This window comes from Chinchilla lanigera, unplaced genomic scaffold (assembly GCF_000276665.1).
Source record: "Chinchilla lanigera isolate Chin_1 unplaced genomic scaffold, ChiLan1.0 scaffold00056, whole genome shotgun sequence".
Taxonomy (NCBI): Eukaryota; Metazoa; Chordata; class Mammalia; order Rodentia; family Chinchillidae; genus Chinchilla; species Chinchilla lanigera.
Window position 1 is genome coordinate 3891046 of NW_004955457.1, and position 9420 is coordinate 3900465.

The 9420-nt window shown below is 35.7% G+C and overlaps 1 protein-coding gene across 5 annotated transcripts in view; it reads left to right on the plus strand.

Annotated features, from left to right (window-relative positions):
• Positions 1-9420, plus strand: part of Erbb4 (erb-b2 receptor tyrosine kinase 4) — a gene marked incomplete at its 5' end in the record, with an annotated part of 1058248 nt that overhangs the window by 713141 nt on the left and 335687 nt on the right.

A 9420-nucleotide genomic window follows, 5' to 3' on the forward strand; every position in this document is an offset into this window, starting at 1 on the left:
TTTGTATTTCATTAAGGAGTTAGGGGATGGGGATGTAGCTCAGCAGCATAAATGCTTTCCTGGCAAGCCTGAGGTCATGAGTTTGATTCCTGGTACCAAAAAAAAAAAAAAAAAAAAAAAAATGACTTAGGTAATTCCTTTCTCAAGATTCCAACAATTGTAAATAGTGGAGCCAAAAGGCAGATGAGAGCTGGTGTTTTCTGCGTTTTACTAGCCTTTAGTAAAAGCTTGTGTTTTCTGCATTTTATCAGCACTTCTCCAAGTGAATGAATACTTAGGGAGAGACTTGGCAGTACTCTAAACTGTTTATGTGTTCAATAGTATTTGAACTGTCTTCACTTCTGTCAATGGTAAACTCTGATTTTCTATCACATTCTCCTTTAGAAATGAATGTCAAATACTAAAGTGTGCTTATTTTTATTACAATTATTTTAAACCCATTTACTGATACACTGTAATAATAGTAGAGTCAAAGTAATTGTGCATTAGAAATAAAAAACTGGGGAGGTACAAAATGATTTGATGAATGAACCTGTTGTTGGAAAAAGGGCTGATATGTCAGGAGGGAAAATTATGGCAATGTCATTGTGCAAATTCAATGAGATGTGTGTAAAACATGCATTCCACTCTGTAGACAGCAGTACGAGTCCAATAAATATGTTAGATGATGTGGTGGGGTTGATAATGTTGACGATGTTGTTTACACTGGGTTATGAAGCATGATGTAAACCTGCAGGTTCCAAATAAACACCTAAATACAAAGCACAAAAGCAAAAACAAAGTGAGAGAAGTTAATTAACCTGCCTCGGGAATAATACAAATGATACAGAGTGAGAATTGAAATTCTGACATGTATCATCCAGATAGACTTTGTGTATGAGTGCTTATTGGTTTGTATTTACATAAAACATTGCTTTACCACCACAAGTGTAAGAATTTGAACTGATGCTACTAAATTTAATGATTTCAAGTTTTGGCTACTGGTTTTGTCCACCAACTACTGTTTAAATCTCAGTGATTATCCTCTATTATAGCATTTTCTCCATCTTCCAGGGCTGTGTCTTTGCATGTAGGGTAAGCATATTCCAAAAGTGTTATCCAGTTCAGTGATTAAAAGGTCAAATGTGAGAGATGGGTACGGAGGCCCTTGGCTCACTGCTGGCCCAAGCACACCAACCCAGGGCAGGTGGGGGTATCACTCCTTTTATCAGATATTCCCATGTAGATGCCAGTCATCTGCATATCCATGCAAATGCTACAGATTCCATCAGTCCTGGGATAAGTAAGAAATAATTAAATTCCTTCTATGTTCAAGTATATTTTCATTAGCTTCAATTGAAAAAAATATGATGTGAAATTAGCAATATATTAATCTGTATTTTCATTGAAAAGTATCTGTTGTCTTCTACATGCACTAGGAAAAATAGCTCATAAAGCCAGTGGTTAATTATATTATAGTGTGTATGATGGAAATTAAATTCACCAAAAATTATGTTTATTTAATTCACTGAAATATTTAGGATATGATGTACAATGAAAATAGCAGGTCACAAAACTTTACAAATGTATTATGTTAAAACTATATATATCACAATAGAGAAGTTATAGATTATTTTATGTTCTTTTACATTTGTTCTACATTTTATGATTTCCAAGCTAAGCATGTGTTAGAAATAAAATCTAACAAATGCACTGGGAATAGTTACTATTTAGTAATGGGTCAGATAAGTCATTGAAAGACAACATCCAAGCCAGTAAGTGAGTAAGCCCTGTGGCAACCAGCTATTGCAAAGATGAGGTCCAGTGAATGTATAGAGAGCCCCCTGTATGTCCTAAAACCAGCAGATGACAAGAGTGAGAGGAGGGAGGCAAGAGAAAAGTAGTAGGAGGTAGGGTAATGGAGACGTGGAGGAGAAAGGAAAATGTAGATGGGCTGGGAACACCTTGGTTAGGCCTTTGGTCTTTACTCTGAAAAAGACAGAAAGTTAGATTTAACGTGGTCTAAGCTCACCATGACTGTGTGAGGAGTAAGATATGTAAAGAGGTCATGGGAGAAACTAGGACACAAGTTAGATTATTGCATTAATCCTAATAAGAGAAGAGCATGCACATGGAGAGAAGTGATTGAATACTGGGTACATTTTGAAGTCATTTGGATCTGGGCTGTGAAAGGAAAAAAACATGCTGAGGATGACTTATGCCCTTCTGGAAGGATTGAGCTGCCAGTGACAGAGATAGGGGACAGTTTAAAGAATAATTTTTTTGTTGGGTGGAGAGATCAGTGATTTGGTTTTGGGCACATTAATTTTCAAATTGCTCCTAATCATACAGATAGAGATGCTTTTAATCAGCTTGGGGTACAAGTTTTTTTTTTTTTTTTTTGGTTTTTCTCCGGTACCAGGAACCAAACTCACGACCTCGCGCTTGCCAGGCAAGCGCTTTGCCACTGAGCTAAATCCCCAGCCCTACAAGTTTGTATTCCACATAGTCTAGACTGTCCATGTAAATGGTGGAAGGTTTCTCTGAGGATTAAATGAGTTAATGTAGATAAAATGCTTACAATATGCGTGGAAGAACTACTACTCATATTGCTAAGCTGTGGATTTAGATTTGTAAGAGGGAATCATCTAGAAGATTCCACCCTGAAGGGTGCCTTTGGATTATGCTCTTGGTTTGACAGTAATGGCTTGCTATAATTGTTGTTGTAGATGAAAAACAGTAGAGGCATATTAATATATTTTTTGTATTTCTTGGTAATGCTTTTCACTTTGTTCAGAGCCCTTACATATATGTTTAGAAATGCACTGCACCTCAATAGAAGCTTACTCTGTTCCACTGTAGGTGGAATTTCTCTATGCTACTCTGTGTTCACAGCTGTGAGAAATAACAGTTAATACTTTTAATTGATTGGCAATAAAATTGTTTGAAAATCTTAGTTTTTCCTTATAAATTTTAATCACTTGGTGTTATTTAAATTATAGATTTTCAAAAACTATTTGCCTTTTACCATTATTCTCTTAAAGTTCATTATTATTGTTATAATAACTTCCAGGACTTTGAAGGTTCATTGACAGGAGTGTAGAGAATACAGGACAGTAATATCATGGGTTGCACTGTAACAGATCTTTCTACTCCATGTAAAAGATGATTTTTTTTTCAAACTATTTATATTTATTTCATTTTTGGCATGATCTACATTTTATCAGTCATTGCTGTGATCACATGCACCAGTATATACAAATAATAATCAACAATCTTATATTCTAAATAGGTTATTATCAATTTTCTTTTGACTACATAATTTATGTTTATCTGACCATTCTACTTGAATCTATAAAGACAATTCTACACTCAGCAAGCTAATGGAGTAATTGGCTGCTTTCACTTATCATTTAAGGACTTTTGGAAAGTGGCATGCTTGTTGATTTCTCCAAACTAATTCTGTCCAACCTTCTATTTACCCCCAGGATTTCTATAATTGTAATTTTCTCCTTCAGATTGGTCTATCTTCCTAGAGGATCTCAAAGAAAATGAAAATTTTCAAAGAGAACTTATTATCTGAATCCATGGTCCAACTCCATGTGTCACATTAACTGGCTTGTCCATTAGCTCCCATCTGAAACCCTGTCTGACTACGGGAAATATTGTGCCCTCCAGTAGCCACTGACCAGTAGGAGGAGATAAACTCCTGGAGAAAGGGGAGATGGAAGTGCTGAAGCATAAATCTGAATACTTCACATTTCACTGAAAGTGAATATTGATCACATGAATGCATATATTATTCTAAATCGAATAACATGATGGCATTTAAAGAAAAATATCTGACTTACAAGGTTTGTACTACCTGTTTCCTTAGCACAATAACTACCTAGAATATCTAAATTACTAATTCCTTATTTAATTTATTGTAAGATAAAAATTTCAAGTATGTAATTACAATTTCATCTTCTTAGCAAGTGAAAATAACTGGCATCTTTTTCTATGTAAGAAATTCATAGAAGTTAAGGTTTCCATTCATTAATTAACTTTCAATTAAGAAGATAGGAAAATTGAATCAAGACTGAAAGAAAAATTGAAGTCAATTTACGTAACAAAAGTGTGTCAGTGAGTAAACAGAGGACAATGGACCTATTAAGCAGAAAGCAAAAGGAGGATATTAACATCTATTAAAAAAAAAGCAATTCCACATTCGAAGAATGTCATTAATTATTATTTATATATCATTTACTAAAATCATGTTGAGAATTTACTATATATGAGTGGCTCATGATAATATATTCAAAAAATAGCTGTGAACATTTTGGTGCTACTGGGAAAAAATACATTTTGGTGGAAATAGGTCCACAAATCAAGGAGGAAACACTGGACATGAGAAACTACTAGATTTCCATCCTGCTTATGGATGAACATTTGGATACCCAGCATCTGGTCAGATGTAGCACTTAAGTATGGTTTGAGTATATAGAAATGATGCTAATTGAGCTTGTAATTCTATGCCACATCATTATCTCCATCATGCTGTGTCACTGTGGAACCATCAGTATCAGAAACCCTAGTATTTCCTTTTAAAAATATGGACTCCATACCTCAAACCAGATTATAAAAGCAGCACCTTACACCAGCTACTCAGGCAACATTAACTTTTGGGAATCATGTTTTCAACCACTTCCCATCTTGTAGGTCAAACCACATCATTTCAATGCTCAAAAACCTTGACCACTCCAACCCTATGCAGAGTAAACCTCAAACTGTTTAGAAGGTTTTCAGAACATGTAAATTCTCACTCTGGCTGCTACACTTAACACAGTTCTCAAGAAAAGCTAACACAGACATTATTATCCAAAGAGCTGAGCTCAGCCTTGTTGCTGCACCATTTTGGTTAATCCTAGACCTCTCTTTCCCTGCCCTTCTCTGCTGGACACACTCATGATTTGAATCCAGCTGAAATGATCACCCTTCTGCAGAGCATTTCTCAAAGCCTTCATGTCACTTTATGCATACCTATATTTTAACAAATATTACGGTTTTCATAATTGCCTACTTCTCTATTTATGGGATCTAGAAAGCTCCTAGAGAGCAGAACATTGATGCATTCATTCATCTTTTTGTTTCCTCCACTAAAAATAAGGACTGTTTATTACAGGCTTTCAGTAAATGGTCCTTTCCCTTTTTTGAATTATATGGACATGAAAAAGATAACATCCTCTCACTTCTTTTCCCAGTAAAAGTCATTTTTAGAGGTCAAGAATGCCAGCTTTTAAAAGGACTGAAAGAGGAATCCAAGGATATAACCGCATTGCCTTTAGCCACAGGCAGTCTGAGGATATAATCTTTTATGGTTGCCAGTGACTCCATATTTTGTAACTCTTCGACTCTCTTGGCATATTACTGGCAGAAAGCATTGCAGAGGTAGTTATTGAACTCCATCTCTTCTGTCAGGCAGTCACACAAACAAGCAAAACTTCAGGCATGACTTTATGACTCTTAAAAATATAAAATCAGTTCAAGGACTCCAGCTCCTAAAAAAAAAAAGAATACAAAAGCTACATTTTTAATAACATCTGCTGGACAAGCATAAAAGCTGAAGTTAGTCATATGTGCTCACCTGTGTGATGAATAATATATTGTCAGTGCAAATGGGTATTGCCTGTAAATTAAAATAATGCTCACATGGAATAATCAGTACTTATTTAGAAGATTAAGAAAATCACAAAAGACACAAGAATGTTTGTTTACAATATTGTTTTATTTTTTATTTCTTGTCTTTGGTTAAGTCAGGATGACAGAAAATATTAATTTGAATAACTGCTCCCACAAACAGATATGGAAGTGTTAGTTTTGAAGTGAAAAGGTGGCCTGTTTTCTCTCATAGATTTAAAAGAATTATTGCCATTAACAATTAAAATTAATCATGCAAGAAGAGGAGACATGGAAATGGACAGATTAGGACAGCATTGACAAAGTCCCCAAAATGGTTTCAATTTAGACATTCTGGTATGTGACTAATTTTTCTCCTTGCAGTCCTCATTAAAAAATACTCCTGGGAGAAATAGTTTATAAACCTAATCCACAATAAAATACTAATGACTTGCAAGGTCGCTGTTCCTTTTCAAATCAGAGCTACTGAAAATATTCTACACCTGAGAACAGAGAGCAGGAAAAATTCCCAGTTAAGTACAGGGCTTTGCGTTTCTGTTAAGAGACAAACAGGGACTTTTCAGAGGTTGTACTATCCTCTCCACTAAAATATTCTTCATGATTCCATTTAGGATGACAGGAAGATAAACAGTTGCATAAGGAATGTAGTAGAATCCCAAGTCGCAATGTTGTAATTCCTACACATTGCATTGGAAGAATGTACTGAGCCTGGCATACTCCAACTCCTCTTTCCTGGTTTAGGGACTATTATAAATTTAGATTTACTGTTTTTTTTCCCCCTTGAAAACATGAAAAGGCAATAGTAGATAGAGTAGTTAAACCTTTTCTCTGCAGAATAAGGGTAAATTCTATGAGGGTGGCAGTCATGTCTGTTTAGCTCGAAATTTTATCTCCAGTATTTACTATAGTACATAATACATGGAACAAAGATACAAAGTACTTATGAGTGGGTAGGTGGAAAGAAGGTAGGGAGAAAAGCTGGGTAGGAAGTGTCGTTGTTTCTCCTATGATAGATAATTACTATGGAAACATTTTACCCCATCATCTCCTTTTTGTTGTTGTTGTTTTGTTTTTCTCCGGTACCGGGAACCGAACTCACGACCTTGCGCTTGCCAGGCAGGCGCTTTTGCCGCTGAGCTAAATCCCCAGCCCCATACCCCATCATCTCTGACACTTTTCTTCAGCAGAAATGTTGAGGACAAAAGGTAGAGAATATTTTAAAACACGTGACCATACTATTTATAAAGCTATACTGCCAACTACCCTCAAGAATACAACTAAGGTAACAGGTCTGAAAGTGTAATAGATGATTAATTCCAAAATATCTCTGGGTCAGATGCTGTCACATTTATGTTTGTAATAACTGGTGAAACCAATTTTGATACAAGTACCATATATTATATCATTTTGAAGATGTGAACTGAACTGAGGGTGTGGGCAGAGCCAAAAAGTTCAGCTCACCAAAGAGGCAAGCGAAGGAGGGCGGGCTGAGCAAGTGTCAGGTTTGAGTACAGTGGTGGTGCAGAATTCTGAGATGTGTAGCCTAACTGACCACCTCGTCTTGGTTCCCAAAGTAGGTGTGTGTGGGGGCGGGAGTATATAAGTCTGAGTAAAACTCAAGAAGAGAAGCAGCTGCTGGTAGCATGATTTTATAACACTATAGGTATTTTTATTTATGTACAGATGAAAATTGGAAACTACCAAACAAAATCTCGCAACAAACATTCAAGGTTAAATTATTTAAACTGTTTTAGCCAGCCTTTCCCTCCCGCTTCCAGGTAGATTGTATTCTGGCCACAAACAATCAAGTTAAATATTTTATTAGCCCCGAACATAATTAAAGAAGTTGTAGATTAAATGGTACATCGTTCCTGGCTTCAGATATCTTTATTTAACAGACCCCTTAATGGGTCAATTTAAAGGATTTTTACACCTATAAGAAAACATGTTAACTGTTCTTTCTCATAAAGTTTGTATTCCAAAAGTTTTTAATGCTTGCTATTTTGTCTCACAGTCCTTTCTAATTTCCGCTAGTATAAATCAATTTTGATTTATTAGCTTGGTACAAAGGAACTGCCGTACGTTTTTAATAATAATTATCATTATCACTGATTAAAGTTATATTGTTCTGGCCAGATGGAGTCCTTATCCTGTCAGCTACAATGAGTTTGCATTATGTGATTATAATGTGTTTGGATCTAAATAAACAGATGGGCGAGTGACAGGATATTATACACTGGTGATGTCAGTCATGGTCTCTCACAAACAGAATTGCTTTAAATAAACTGTGGCAGCAAGGATCCTCATACTTTTAAACCAATAACAAGGAGTGAGCCTGAGTATGTAACTTGGAAATACTACCACTCACTTCCAAGAGGAAGCTGTCAGAGTGGCTGGAGGTTCTGTTTCTGCTGATCATGTATTGTAACTGTGAGAGCAGCTGTCATTGTAGCTCATTCAGGAAACTTCACTGGGGGAGTGTTCTTCAAGTGGTAAGGTCTTCTAAGCCCAAATTTAAAACCAGTAGGCTAAGTAAAGATGGAAATATTTGGTAGAAGTATTTGAAAATTTTTACAATACGGTTACCTTTACTCAACAGCAAATTTGCAATTAACATAAAAAATCACAGGGCTTTAACAGCAAACTTGTTATAGAAAAACTTTGGTCCTTACTAGGTCTTCATATCTATGTTTTATTCTAAACCATAACCCACATGACAAAATCTAACCTGAAATTCAGAAACAACCTTCAAAGAAAATTATTTCACACAATTTCTAGCTAATATTTTTAGTTTTGAGTCCTTGTGGGAATTTATAGGACAACTATGCTTGTTGAGGCCAATTTCCATAATAGTCCATAGTAGATAAAGATACCACTGTAGAGACAGGAATGGTGGCACACACATATTATTCCAGCGCTCTGGGAGGCAGAGGCAGGAGGATTGCAAATTAGACCTCAGCCTAGGGAATTTAGCAAGAACCAGGCTCAAAAATAAGATGCAAAAAATGGAGCAGCAATGGAGCTCAACGCAAAGGCCCTAATTTGAATCCCCAATATCACACACACACACACACACACACACACACACACAAATGAAGGAAAGAGAAAGAAAGAAAGAAAGAAAGAAAGAAAGAAAGAAAGAAAGAAAGAAAGAAAGACAAATAAATGTGGCACTATGAAAATTAAAGGCCAACATATGAAAATGGATAGAGTAGCAATACAATTTTGAAAGCAGGTATTAAATAGCTGAAATTGAGCATCATAAAAAAATTAGCTCTCACAATGTTGTATTTCATCTTTTATTCTGATGTTTGAAATGTACTTAAAAGAATATATTCTCATGCTTAAAAATTCAGCTATTTCATTTTCATCGGTTGCAGCCATTAATCTGTGAACTCTAGAAATTATATCAAATGGAATAGATCAATAGAAAAAGGAGTATTCAATTAAATGAAGCTTATTAGTTAATATAACTATTTAATTCTAAGTATTTTAGCAAATTCATTTATTTTCCTTTCACATAAGATGTTGAGAGGATTTTGAATACCAACAGACTGTGCTTCAGTTGTGCAATGTGGGATTCTTGGGATTTACTGCTTAAGTGGGCATTTTATGAGCTACAATTTAATGCTGGTATGACATTAAAGAATGTTCCCTTTAAGAAGTTACTTCTCGGGGCTGGGGATTTAGCTCAGCGGCAAAAGCGCCTGCCTGGCAAGTGCAAGGTCGTGAGTTCGGTTCCCGGTACCGGAGAAAAACCAA